General features: G+C 39.5%; 1 protein-coding gene across 8 annotated transcripts in view; it reads right to left on the bottom strand.

Annotated features, from left to right (window-relative positions):
• Positions 1-13,049, bottom strand: part of LOC124950671 (mucin-5AC-like) — a 189,383-nt gene that overhangs the window by 174,385 nt on the left and 1,949 nt on the right. For all 8 annotated transcript variants that reach the window (XM_047497702.1, XM_047497713.1, XM_047497692.1 and 5 more), the window contains exon 2: positions 12,330-13,049. This exon is cut by the window's right edge and continues 251 nt beyond it. The gene's annotated coding sequence lies outside the window, so the exon portion shown is untranslated. The remainder of the gene's footprint in view (positions 1-12,329) is intronic.

Genomic DNA, 13,049 nt, shown 5'->3' with positions numbered 1-13,049 from the left:
AAAGAGTCAAAAGAGTGTGTTAAATCTTTCTTTCTCCTTTTTTCTTTTTTTTTTTTTTTTTTTCTTTTTTATAAAACCGTAATATCCATACTTTCTAAACTTATCCGATGTTTAAAGGCCGTTCAATCGATTCTGAAAAACTCTCTATAATTTTACCCTACGTGCAGGTAGTTATTTATAAAAAAGAAAGAAAGAAAAAAAAAAAAAAAGAAAAGAAAAGAAAAGAAAAAGGAAAGAAATACTTGTCTGAATATTTACGCATCGCATAGCTCGAAAATGAGAAGATAAGAGAGAAAAAGAGGGGCCTCTCCGCATGCATGCTTCTCCGTACTTTGTTTTCCGCTTTAACGAGCAGCCCTTGCCACACGACAGTATCCTTTGAGCTCTCGCTCTTTTGCCTAATCTCCCCTATTTCCACGCTCTTCTCTCTCTCTCTCTCTCTCTCTCTCTCTCTCTCTCTCTCTCTCTCTCTCTCTCTCTCTCTCTCTCCCTCTCTTTTGCTAGTGCCATCAAACGTTCTATTTCTACGTCTATTCTACTTTATTACCGAATAATTCATATTAAATTATGGCAGTTCATTTCGTTCGCGTTAAAATTTTAAAGATTAATCTTATATAATAAGTATAATAATCTTATATAATAACTTTTATCGATGTAATTGGCGATTAAAAGCATTATCGTAAAATAGATCCATCGAGGAGAAGCGAATGTGACTATGATAAAATAGCGAATCGATCGATCGTTCACTCCTAAAATCATTTTCGTAATTACTTTCTCGTAGGGACTCGCAACGAACGACGAGTTGTATCTTGAAAAAATAGGATCGTCCCGAAGAACTGAAGAATCGCCATTGAACGTTCAGTTACAAAAGCGGAACGATAATCACGTCGAGGAAATTACCGTAAGGAAAATTTCCAAAGGCTGTCGAGTGGCTCCGAGCGTCGATACTAATTAGCATTCGTCAAGTTTCCGTCGGTCGTTCAGCCGTTAAACGCTCCAACTCGCTTGCTCGCGCCAACGTGAAACTTGGTAATCCGAGGAGACTTCGCTCATTAGCGCTCGGAGGAGATTCGGATGGAGTCGAGATATGTAGACACGACGACGACGACGACGACGACGACGACGACGACGACTACTACTACTACTACTACTACTACTACTATTACTACTACTACTACTACCACAAACGATGCTGTTTTAGACGAACGAGATCGATTTGATTAAGCTCGGCGGACACGGTCGTCTTCTATTCGATCGATAAAATTCGTTTCGAATTTCCTCGAAAACTATTTTATACGTTGCAGAGTTTAGCCGTCGTGCAACGTCCCCATTTCGAAAGACTTTTGGCAGGAGAAGGCCTTCTAGACGCTCGGCAGATCCTTTATTGCCGCAGGACCATCCTTCGGATCTCTTCTTCCTCGAAAAAGAGAGATAGAAAGGGACAGAGGTAACCCTACTCAACCTTAGCCAAGTCTAGCAGCACCCCATCACAGCCAAGACCGCTATTACTACCACTTTTACCAGGACTCCTGGTACGTCAGAGCAAAGAAACTGCCGACATGCTGGATTATATTCCCCTCTTTACTCTCCCTGTGCTCTCGGAATTTCTCCAGCTTCCTCTTCTTACCTCTTTTACTAACCACCTGTATTTTATTTCCCAACGAGATATAACCGGACAAGTGTATATTTTTCTTCTTCGATCTAACGAACTTTGCCTAATGAAAATTATCGATAGAAACTAAGTAGGAATGTTCCTCGTATCTTTCGAATATTTCCATTGCGGAGAGAGAGGAAGAGAGAGAGAGAGAGGGAGAGAAAAGAGATCGGTGTTTCCAGTCGACGAGAATTTGATTTTTTCGACAAAAGCATACTCTTTCCCGAAGTGGTTTGTGCTTTCGTATATACATACATATATATATATATACACATACACACACACACACACACATATATATATACACACAAATGCACACGCACGCTCACGAACCGAATTATCGAAGGTAGAAGGCACGAGTAAAAGCGCGAATTCGAAACGAGCGACATCGGCCTCGCGTTATTCGTACTTTGCGCACACCTAAACCTGAGTAGTAATGCAATACCATACTCTCACACAAAGCGGTTCTATGTCGTTCGATAGAAATAAAATCAGTTTCGTTTCTCGTCGGTAAAATTTCGCCGCTATCCGATAACGCAATTTACACTGGCGTAGGAGGCGGGAACGCAACGAGGAAACGCACAACGACGAGATGAAAGAGGAGGGGGAGGAGAGGGAGCCAGAGCGACAGAGAGAGAGAGAGAGAGAGAGAGAGAGAGTTTATCAGGAAAATTCGATCGCTTTTAGTTTCGTCCGCGTAAAATTCGGTTCAAGCGGTACTCCACGCGTCATCGACGTCACATAAATCTCGATATCGACTCTGCGAGCATCTCCCTTGATTTCCTATCGTAAGTACGCATTTTCATTTTTTTTTTTTTTTTAATTTTCTTCTGTTTTCTTTCTTTTATCTCTTCTCTCTCACTCTCTCTCTCTCTCTCTCTCTCTCTCTGTCTCCATTTTTTCCTCATTGATTTCGTTTCAAAATATAAGTAAACAGCGCATAGTTGCACACACACTTATGTATATCCTTAAAGAGAAACATATACATACGCCTAACTCGCGTTTGCCTTTCCAACAAGTTTCGTCCTAGTTCCATTGGTATTATCGTCGTATCGTTGTATCGGGAAGAAGTTATGAAGAAGTAAAAGAAGAAATCGATCGATATATTCACATTTTAACGTTGGAACATCGACGAAAGAAGATAAACAAGACGAATAAAGCGTTAGGAAAGTAATGAATGATTGAAAAAAAATTAGAAAGAGAGGGATTTATTGACGTTCGACGAATATCATCTAACGGTATTTAAATAAAGAAAATTATCCACTTCATACGTATATATAGATTACGATATATGTAGTTACATATGTATATATACATAAATAGATATGTGCACATAGATATGTAGATTAATGCGCGTTATCGAACAAAAAAACAAAGGAAAAAGAAAAAAAAAATCGTGACATAGTCACGATGGAAAAAATTTGTCAAAGGAATTAATAAGATAAAGGTGATAATGAAGGATGATACGGAGTTTACTCAAAAGTATATCTAAGTATGTATATCCGGAAGTATTAATAGGAATTAGTATTATCGACGAAAAAGTGGTTTTTCTATACCGCACGACTCAAACATACGGAAGAATGAAATAATACTATACAAGTATTTGTGTTTGTGTTTACCGTGTGTTACCGTCTAGCAACGAGGAAAGAATCAGTGCCACGGCTGGCCTACTTTTCACAATAGTATTCTCTCTCTCTCTCTCTTTCTCATTATCGTTCTGTTGCAAGGATCACGATTATTTCGTCCTCGAATTCGTTGGTACGATCTCGCGAAGTGGTGACCTTAGAGAGATACCTTGAAAATTAGCCATAATCTTTCGTTCCCCATCCTTCCTCACGAAACGAAACGAGGGAAATATCCGTGGAATTTCTTTTTTCTTCAACATTGGCGCAACGAGTTTAAAGAAAATTTTCTCGTTCGCGCGCGCGCGCGCGTTTAAGAATATTCGAAGCGGCTTTGTCTTACGTCAAAGGCATAATAGCGAACGATGTCTGACGTTGAACAATGCTTCTTCTTCTTCTTCTTCTTCTTCTTCTTCTTCTACTTCTCCTTCACGGACGTTGCTTGGAAGCTGATGTATTCATAGTCTATCCAGAATAGATGACTGTGAAAAATCGCTTCGCGGACGTTTACCGGGAGAAATGGAAGAGACGGCGGAATAACGAGGTCGACTGGAAGAGCGACTGGAGAACGAGAGAAAGAGAGATAGGCACCTTTCCCTCTTTTCGAGATTTATGCAAATAAAAGCAGATTTCCGCATCGGAAACGCGCGTCGATATAAAGCATCGTTGTCGACTTAAAAACGATTCCCTTTCCATCTCTGTCTAACTATCTTTGCCCTCTTCTATCTTTTTCTCTTCTTCTCTCTCTTTCTCTCTCGTTCGCTCACAGTACCGTTAATCATTATATAATATTTCGCGCTGGAACGGAACTCTCGGTGTACGCCGTTTGATCGTCCAAAGCCAATTAGTTATCCTTTTATTTATTTCCATTTTTCGCCTCTCCCTACCCCTCCCCACCTCCCTCTCATTCCCTTTAAATCGAAAACCGGAAAGAGCTCCATTCGTTTTCATGTAACTCGACCATCGTAAGAGCCCGGCTCGCTTTTATATTATATTTTAATCTTTGGAGTACTCTGATTCCCGATAAAATTTATTATTCATCGAGTGGTTTATACATTAATAGAAAGTTCGAGTACTCGGTATCATTATAATTATAATTCTCTTCGTTTGATAGTTCATTATTATGAAAGTTTTCCTACGTATTATTTGCGATCTATAAATTTAGATCAAAGGATATCGATATTGTTATAAATTAATTCTTTTTAACTTTATACGTCAGGATGGAATTGACAATAGAAATTCATTAGAAAGCTCGTACGCCATTATCCGAAACGAAAACTCGATATAATATTACATATATTATTTATCGGTATAATGAAACGATCGATTATTTTTATTTGTCGATTGTAATATCAACGTGAAATTATTAACAAACAATTATCTCTCATCGTTCCCGTTTAACGCGTCGAGAGATCAAAATCGTACGTACGTATTATACCCTTCTTCTTTTGCTAGTTGTAAACGCGCGAGGAATAACATTGAGAGGGAAGAAAAAAAAATCGAATCGAAAGAATTAAGAGCGTAAGTAAAGTAATGGATATACTTGAAATATACCACACTCGACGGTTGCGAATCGTTGACTCGGTAAGCGAGCGCCAAATTGGGCCGGTCAGGGATATAGTTTGCAAAAGGCAAACCGTGTATGGTGCGTGGCGAAGCGCACAAAGAGAGACAAACCTCGGAGTGCTGCCTCCGCCATCAGCAGACTCTGCTCCCTCCTGCTCTCTCACTCGACATTGAAAGAGAGAATGAGAGAGAGAGAGAGAGAGAGAGAGGATTAAAGGACCCGCCGCTTTACGTCTTTGTTTCCAGCAACGGCCGTGCGAGCATTACGGTACACCGAGTAGAACAACTCGACTCATTGTGCGATACTAATTGCACGACGGTCTCGGCTTATTTATTTACTCGATTCTCTCCACAAGCGGAATACTTTTTCTACGAAGCGAGACGATTTCTACCAAGCAAAACTTTCACCGTCCGATTCTAAAGAAAAGGAGGAAGATAACAGGAGGAGGAGGAGGAGGAAAGAAGAAGAACGAGGGAACAATTTACTCGGGTCTTACTAAAAATGTATTACAAATCGAGTTCGAAGTTTCGGTTACTTATTTTAATTCTCTGCTATTTGACCGTAAATATAATAAATTAATCGATAAAGTCACGCTCCTCTTATTATTTTTTTTCTCTTTGATACGTGGCGGAGGGGGCAGACAAAAAACAAATAAAATGAAAAATGAAATAAAGGAAGACAATGTCAAACTGAAAAAAAAAGCGTCGAATAATATCGACGTAAAGGAAAACGTACCAAATATATATATATATATATATGTATATACATATCTCTTGAGATAAGAAGAAGGATAAGAAAAAGAAGAAAAAGGAGAGAAAAGAAGAAAAAAAGAGAGGAAGAAGAGTAAAGGCAATCAACGTATATCATCGTTCGTAGTTCACACATTCGAATTGCTAAGGAGAAACACGATGATTGGCACGAGTCTCTTCTCGTTCGTCCTACCAATTATCCGAAGCGGCATTCCGAGAGCGGCCGTGCTGCTATCGATCGAATCCGTTCTCGCTCGAGTTCTCTTCCTTTCCGAAGGGATCATCGGCCGTACCACCCTCCTCGTTCGTCTCTCTCTCTCTCTCTCTCTCTCATCCTCTCCATCTTGATTCCTCCCGCCACCCGCTTCACGGCACGGGTTTCTCTTCGTCGATCTACGCAAAGCAACCATCGACTGACTCTCCGACTCCTACTAGAGCTAGCTTCTATCAGCCAAAAAGACCTCGATGTACTGATAACTATTCCCCTTTTCTCTACGATGCTTTGACACTTTCCTCGGACTTTTCGTTCTTCAACGGCGAACGGACGAAGAAAAACAAAAAGAAACAAAAGAGAGAGAAAGAGAGAGAGAGAGAGAGAGAGAGTTTGAATGAATCGAGTCACGAATTCTCCTCTGACTTCTTCGACGAGTCTTTTGTTTTACGATTACAATTAGAGAGAGAGAGAGAGGGAGGGAGAGAGAGAAAATTGCAATCATTTTAGCCGAAAATCGATAAGAGTTATCGAAAGTTAAACGATACACGATTCTTTTCTCTATCGATAGAGAAATGAAATATTCGTTCGTACGCGTTTGTATGGGAAAACGTAGCACAAGCCGAAGCCTCGAACAGCTCTTCGAACGCAAACGGATATGGTCTGGCTCGTGTTTTGGTTATTGAACTTTCTAGCGATCGTAGCGTTCACGTACACGCAAAGAGAGACATATAGACACAACGAGGCAAGCGAACTCCGCTCGTTCGTTCGCGTAGCAACGCGTTTCAGCCGCAACAGCAATCGTCCACGATCCGCGAAAAACGTCGAGCGAATTCCATCCTCCTCGTTCGTAACGTTATCGTCGATTCGCGATGCGGCCTAGTATATATTCCGTGGCCATTCGATTCCGTGACCGAACGAAGATGGTTATAAAGCGAATGAGAGAAAATTCGAAGATACAAATAAACGAGACGAGAAATATATATATATATATATATATATATATATATATATATATATATATATATATATTCGATTGTTCGATTAAATAAAATAGAAGAAATAAAAAAAAGAACAAAAAGGAAAAGAAATCTATAGGTAAAGATCAATCGAGTAAATCTCGGCATTCCACGAGTCTATTTTATTTTTGTCAAGGCTATGCGAATAAAAGATCATGAAATAATGAAGAACATGCTCGGCTTTATTCGAATCTCGAGGAAATATATCTAAATAAAATTGGGAAGGAGCACGCACCGAGACTATATTCGTTTAATTGCTTGCGAATAGATATAATAGTCTCGAAAGGATAAATATTTTTCGTACGTACGGAGGTCGCGACATAAATTATATAAATGTCGAGCGAGCGAGCAGTTAGATTCTTTCTGAACGCATTTTATCTATCGCGAAACACTTTAGGTAGGTAACGCAATTTAAACGACAAAATATCAGATAGAAAGAGACACTAGAATCTTTCGAGTTCGCTTCGCGTGAAAGTGGCCTCTCGTAGTCGCGAGGGAACAACACACACATACACACACGCACATACACGCGTGTAGAACCATGAGCGCAACGATTTCTCCTCGGTACACGCACATTCTTTCACGATCCATCGATACGTATATACGGCGGGTTGGCTCGTGTGTTCCTTGGCTAACACCCAGTCTGCCTGCTCTCTTAGCTCTCAATTCCCTCCTCGAGTTCCTCCTCTCCTTTATTTCCATTATATCGAACTATAATAGCATTTTATTTCAATCGTTTCATTTCTCTCATATATTTTCATCTCATAAATATAATTAGCATTATCGTACAATATTATAATACGTGTTATATGTGCCTATACGCGTTCTATCGCGAGACAGATAAATATAGACAGAGAGATAGATAATAATAGAAGAAAGTTGAACGAAGAAAGGAAAGGAAGGATATTATGGAACACGAAGGATTTCAAAATGGATATATCCTTTAGAAGAGGAGGAGGAGGAGGAGGAGGAGGAGGAGGAGGAGGAGACTTTATATGCTTAACAGCGAAGCTTCGTCTCTTTTAAGGAAGGAAGAGAACCTACTACGGCTTTGGTCATAAATCACGAGTCTGTACAACACCATGGTCACGCGTCGACCTTATCCAAAAGACGATCGATGTCTCGTTGTCGCGTGCATCATGCGAAAGTATATTATTCGCGAATTTATCGAATAATCGCCCTCTCCCTTTCGACTTGGCGCGTTTAATCGATATTAAACGAGTCTTAGATTTATCGAGAAAATTGGAAAATTAAATCGTTCGACCGTTACCGTAAATCCTACACAATTTTGTACATGCTTATCGAGCAGGATACGTAAACTAATTTCCCTCCCTCCCTCCCTCCCTCTCTATCTCTATCTCTCTCTCTCTCTCTCTCTCTCTCGAAAGGAGACGTAACGACGATTTATGTGAACTTGTACATATATATGTGTGTGTTTCTACGTATATAGCCGACGTAATGAATCGATAAACGGTTGGCAGCAGACTGAGAGAGTTTCCTGTGGTCTCGTCCACGCACGGATTCTCGCTTCTTGGAGCACAGCAAAGAGAGAGAGAGAGAGAGAGAGAGAGAGAGAGAGAGAGAGAGAGAGAAGGGGAAGCGAGAGCGTACTAGTAATAAGGTTACTGGAACGCCTCGCGATTAATTTGCTTGCAAATAGCTACGCTTTGCGAATAATTATACAGCGAACTACTACTACTACTACTACACTAGTTCATATGTATACGCGCACACAGAGAGAGAAACACACACACCTTTCCCTCTCCTTCTTGTCCTTCTCCTACGCCTTTGAAATATACCTTACCTTCTCTCATGTAACTTTCCTTTAATCGTACTACAACAAGCCGACCCTTTCACGATAATCGAAATACATCCAATGAATAAGACATATATTTATTCATCGTGAAAAATATAAAAAAGATAATATTGCATCGGGAGTGAATAAAAATGTTTGTAAAAGAACGAACGGATGATTCATTGGTTGTTAAATGCGTATGTTAAAATCCACGGATAGAACAAACTGCCTACGGCTGTCACGGGCAAATTGCAGCGTCGTCGTCGAACGACACGAGCAAATTCTATTCGATTCGATTCGATTCGATTTGATTCCGATTCTCGGAGCGAAAGCTTCGAATTAACTTTTGTCTAATTGTTCGAGATTATTCGTTTACGAAAAGGACTTTCTAGTGGAATAGAGTATTCCGTTAACGATTTTGATAATCGTCTTAATTAACGACGATTAGTTTTCCTTTCATTCCCTTCTTTTTTTTTTTCTTTTTTTTTTTTTTTTTTTTTTCCTTTAAATCATTAACAAAGGCCGGACAAACGATGAGTCACTCTAAACGACACATTCTCTCTTTCTCTCTCTTTCTCTCTTCCGTCTATGCTCGTTTGAGTTTCCACGCTTGAATCTCGTCCAGAAAAGTTTTCTAGATGGTAGAGAAGGTAGCCGCTCAGTCGAGACGCGCGAACCGTCGTTAAATCCGCTTGGAAACTTCCTAAGGGAAGAGGAGATCTAGGCAAAAAGGGTGACTACGAAATTACAAAAGGGGAAGGGAACGAACTGAAAGGAGAAGAGGAAGAATTAACGCGTTGTAATCGAAAGAGAGAAAGAGAAAACTACGAGAAGAAGTACTAAAGTAAAAAATAATTTCCTAGAAAAATTAAATTTCACGCGACGACGCGTGCGCGTGATTCACCAACGCATATATCGACGAACCTTATCGCTTTTCGTCGAAATGAAATACTCGAGTACTCGATAATGAATCGGTCGGTCGGTATCATAAATTCTTAACAAAACTCAAATATAAAGTAGCTCTCTCGAGAAAGAGAGAGAGAGAGAGAGAGAGAGAGAGAGAGCTGGAAAAGTCTCTAACGAGAATAGGCCAAAGAAAGAAGATAAAACGTAATTGTTTTCCTTGCTCGAAAGATTTCTCGAATAGGATTACCATTGCTCGTCTATTCTTCTTCCACGTGCTTAAACCCTCTTCGAAATTTTTATCAAAAGGTCTCTCGATTTCTACACACACACACATATGTATATGTGTACGTACGTGTATACGTAAATCGCGAGCAATGCGAGTAGTATATATATTGGAATCGACGACTTCGGCACGCGGTCCCTTGAGAGAAACGGAAGAATCGAAACCGACGTTGCTCGAGCATGACAAAAGCGCAAAGAAGTCTTTGTTTGCAAACAGCAGCGCGGAACAAGCGCGGACCGAAGTCGTCGAGCGAAACAATCGCTGACGAAGAAGACGACGAAAATGACGTTATTTCGTTTTTTTTTTTTTTTTCTTTCTTTCTTCTCCTTTTATATATATATATATATATATATATATATATATATATATATATATATATTTTTTTTTTCTTTCTTCATTCTGTTTTCAACGAAACGTCCAAGTTGCGCATCGATCACTGCGCGAAGCGTGTCGTTGATCAATAGCATGGCACCTTTTAACGCGATAAGAATCGTAGGAGCGAAATGACGACGAGGACGCAACGTTGTTATTGACGAAGACGAAGACGACGATTGGACCAAAGCAAAGTACCTAACTGAATAATTCAACAGTCTCGATTAAGGAAACCGATTAACGTTAAATTATTAATAGACGAGTAAATAATTAACTATTTCTGTACGAATACGAAATTTAAGATAGGTAGATATATATAGCTAAGGTATCCTTCCTCTTTGAATAAAATACGAATTTACCGAGAGAGATAGATACTCTCTAGCGCATAAATACGATATTAAGAAGGAGAAGCATATGTCGTAAGGTCGATTTTTCACTTTTGTCAATGATTTTAATCTAAATGAATCTCTTTCTATCGTGAAGAATCGAACGACGAATTAACGATTAATAAAATCGTATATATCGGCAACGATGATGATACTTTGAGAGATAAAATATTTTTAACGAGGAAGAAACACGATCGATATATTATAAGTGTGACCTATGGATTTGCAGCAAACTATCTTTACTAATCTTATCGCTTAGTCGATAAACCCAAGGAAATAATATCGTAATAAAGCTTGTTGTTTAAGGCGTTAAACTTCTACGAAAGTTTCTATATATCTTTTAAGCTTTCTCGAGATGTGTATCGTCGTTGTCATTGTTGTAATACATATTAACGGATTAGAAGGAGTGGAAGAAGCAGAGGGAGAAGTCGAGACTACTTACTGTAGTAACGTCGTACGTATGTATTCTCGCGCATTCGAGCTAGACGATCCGACACGACTTCGACCTTCGCCAAGTTTCCGCCGCGCTACGCCGTCATGACGTAAGATCATGACGATGACTTTGCTTGCTTTCGGAGTACGTACGTACGTACGTAGATACGTACGTATGCACGCACGCACGCACGTAGACGTAGTCTCGAAATATTTTTTTCTCTTTTCAATCTTTTGTTGCTTCTTTTTCTTCGAAAAACGTTATGTTCGAATCAATATGAATGAAGAAAAACTCTCGACGATGTTGACGAATTAATAAAATCACGCAAACGCAATAATATCCGAGAATATAAATTGTTCTCCGTTAGACGATAACGCTGTAATCGATAGACTTTTTTTTTCCCCTCTTACTAATCGTATACGATATTAGACTTTTCTAATGAGCCAGATACGTGTGCGAATGTGTTTATACATACATACATACATACATATATGTATATATACATGTACGTACATATGCATGATGAGAGAACTCGTGGAAAAAAGAAAGAATGCAAGAGCAATGCTTTTTTTTTTTTATCTCCTACGCGCCTCGACGGTTTTTTCCTTCCTTTTTTCTTCTTTTTTGGACTTCCACGGAGTCGAGCTATCGTGTTGGAAGTTCGGCGAGTTAGCGAGAAAGGAAAGGAAAGAAAAGAAAAGAAAGAAAGAAGAGAGAAAAAAAAAGAGGAAAGTCAAGCCACGCTTCGAGCCGCGCGCGTGAGCGAGCGAGCGAGCGAGCGAGAGAGAGAGAGAGAGAGAGAGAGAGAGAGAGAGAGAGTTTACGGGGAGAAAAAAAAAAAAAAAAAAAAAAAAAAAGAAGAAAAACAAAAAAAAAGAAACAAAGAACAAAAATAAGGAATAGAAAAAAAATAAAGTAAAAAAATAAATAAAAAGGGAACGACAGGATGAGCTCGCGTATGAAAAAGAGAGAACTGCGACGAGTGGGAAAGCGAATACGACGGAGATAGCAAAAGAGAGAAAGAGACGTAATACGAGAACGTAAACACGACGAAGGGATCGTCGAATCGAACGCGTAACCTCGACGACAAATAACAAGATGGCAGCCGATCGAGCGATAAACTCTCCAACTCTCTTTCGTCTCGCTGTTTCTCTTTCGCACGCATAAAGACTTTTTCGCGAACGTTCGAGTGTCATTCTTTTTTCTCTTGTGCTTTTTATTTATTTATTTATTTATATGTTTGTTTCTTTTTTTTTCCCCTTTTTTTTTTTTCCTTATTCCTACAACGCGTTCGAAAAAGAGATAAAAGATAATCTATTCGAGTTTACTCACATAAACTGTGAAACTCCACGAGTTGTCGTAGAAAATCCCTTTTGCCGATCCTTTCTGGTCTGGTATCTCCTTCGTTGACAGTGCGGTAAATCCAATAAATAATAATCCACAATGAAGGGGGGAGGAAGGATGTGCACACTGATATTATTAATATCAAACCCGACAATAATATAACTCTCACTTATTCATTTCCTCTATTATTATATTCACACGAGTCGTATTGTCGTCGCGCGAACCAAACGCGTTAGTAGTAAAGCCTCTTTATTATTATTATTATTTTTTTTTTTCTTTCCCTTCCTTCTCTTTACTATTTTCCCATCGATCGACACTTATTCCAAGGGCACACTTGCGTGGCGCGCGCGCTGGCTCTCTCTCGAAGCAACACTTTTCGATCGGCGCACCCACTCGCGGCACAAAAACTACGGGCGAAGAGGAGAGAGAAAGAGAGAGAAACGGAAACGGAAAAACAGAGAGGACGAAAAGAAAGAAAGAAATAGAGAGATAGAGAGAGAGAGAGAGAGAGAGAGAGAGAGGAAAAAAAAAGGAGAAAACAGAGTTCTCTCAACGAGATAGAGGAGTCGAAGTATTTGAAACGGCCATTGCACGGGCCGTCGCCTTTTTCGTCGTTAACAACACTGGTTAGAGCACAAAACACAATCAGCACCGATCTTCACCACTATATTTGTGTGTATACATATATATATATATATATATGTATGT

The sequence above is a fragment of the Vespa velutina genome, chromosome 1, assembly GCF_912470025.1.
Source record: "Vespa velutina chromosome 1, iVesVel2.1, whole genome shotgun sequence".
Taxonomy (NCBI): domain Eukaryota; kingdom Metazoa; phylum Arthropoda; class Insecta; order Hymenoptera; family Vespidae; genus Vespa; species Vespa velutina.
This window is presented reverse-complemented; position numbering and strand designations above follow the sequence as displayed.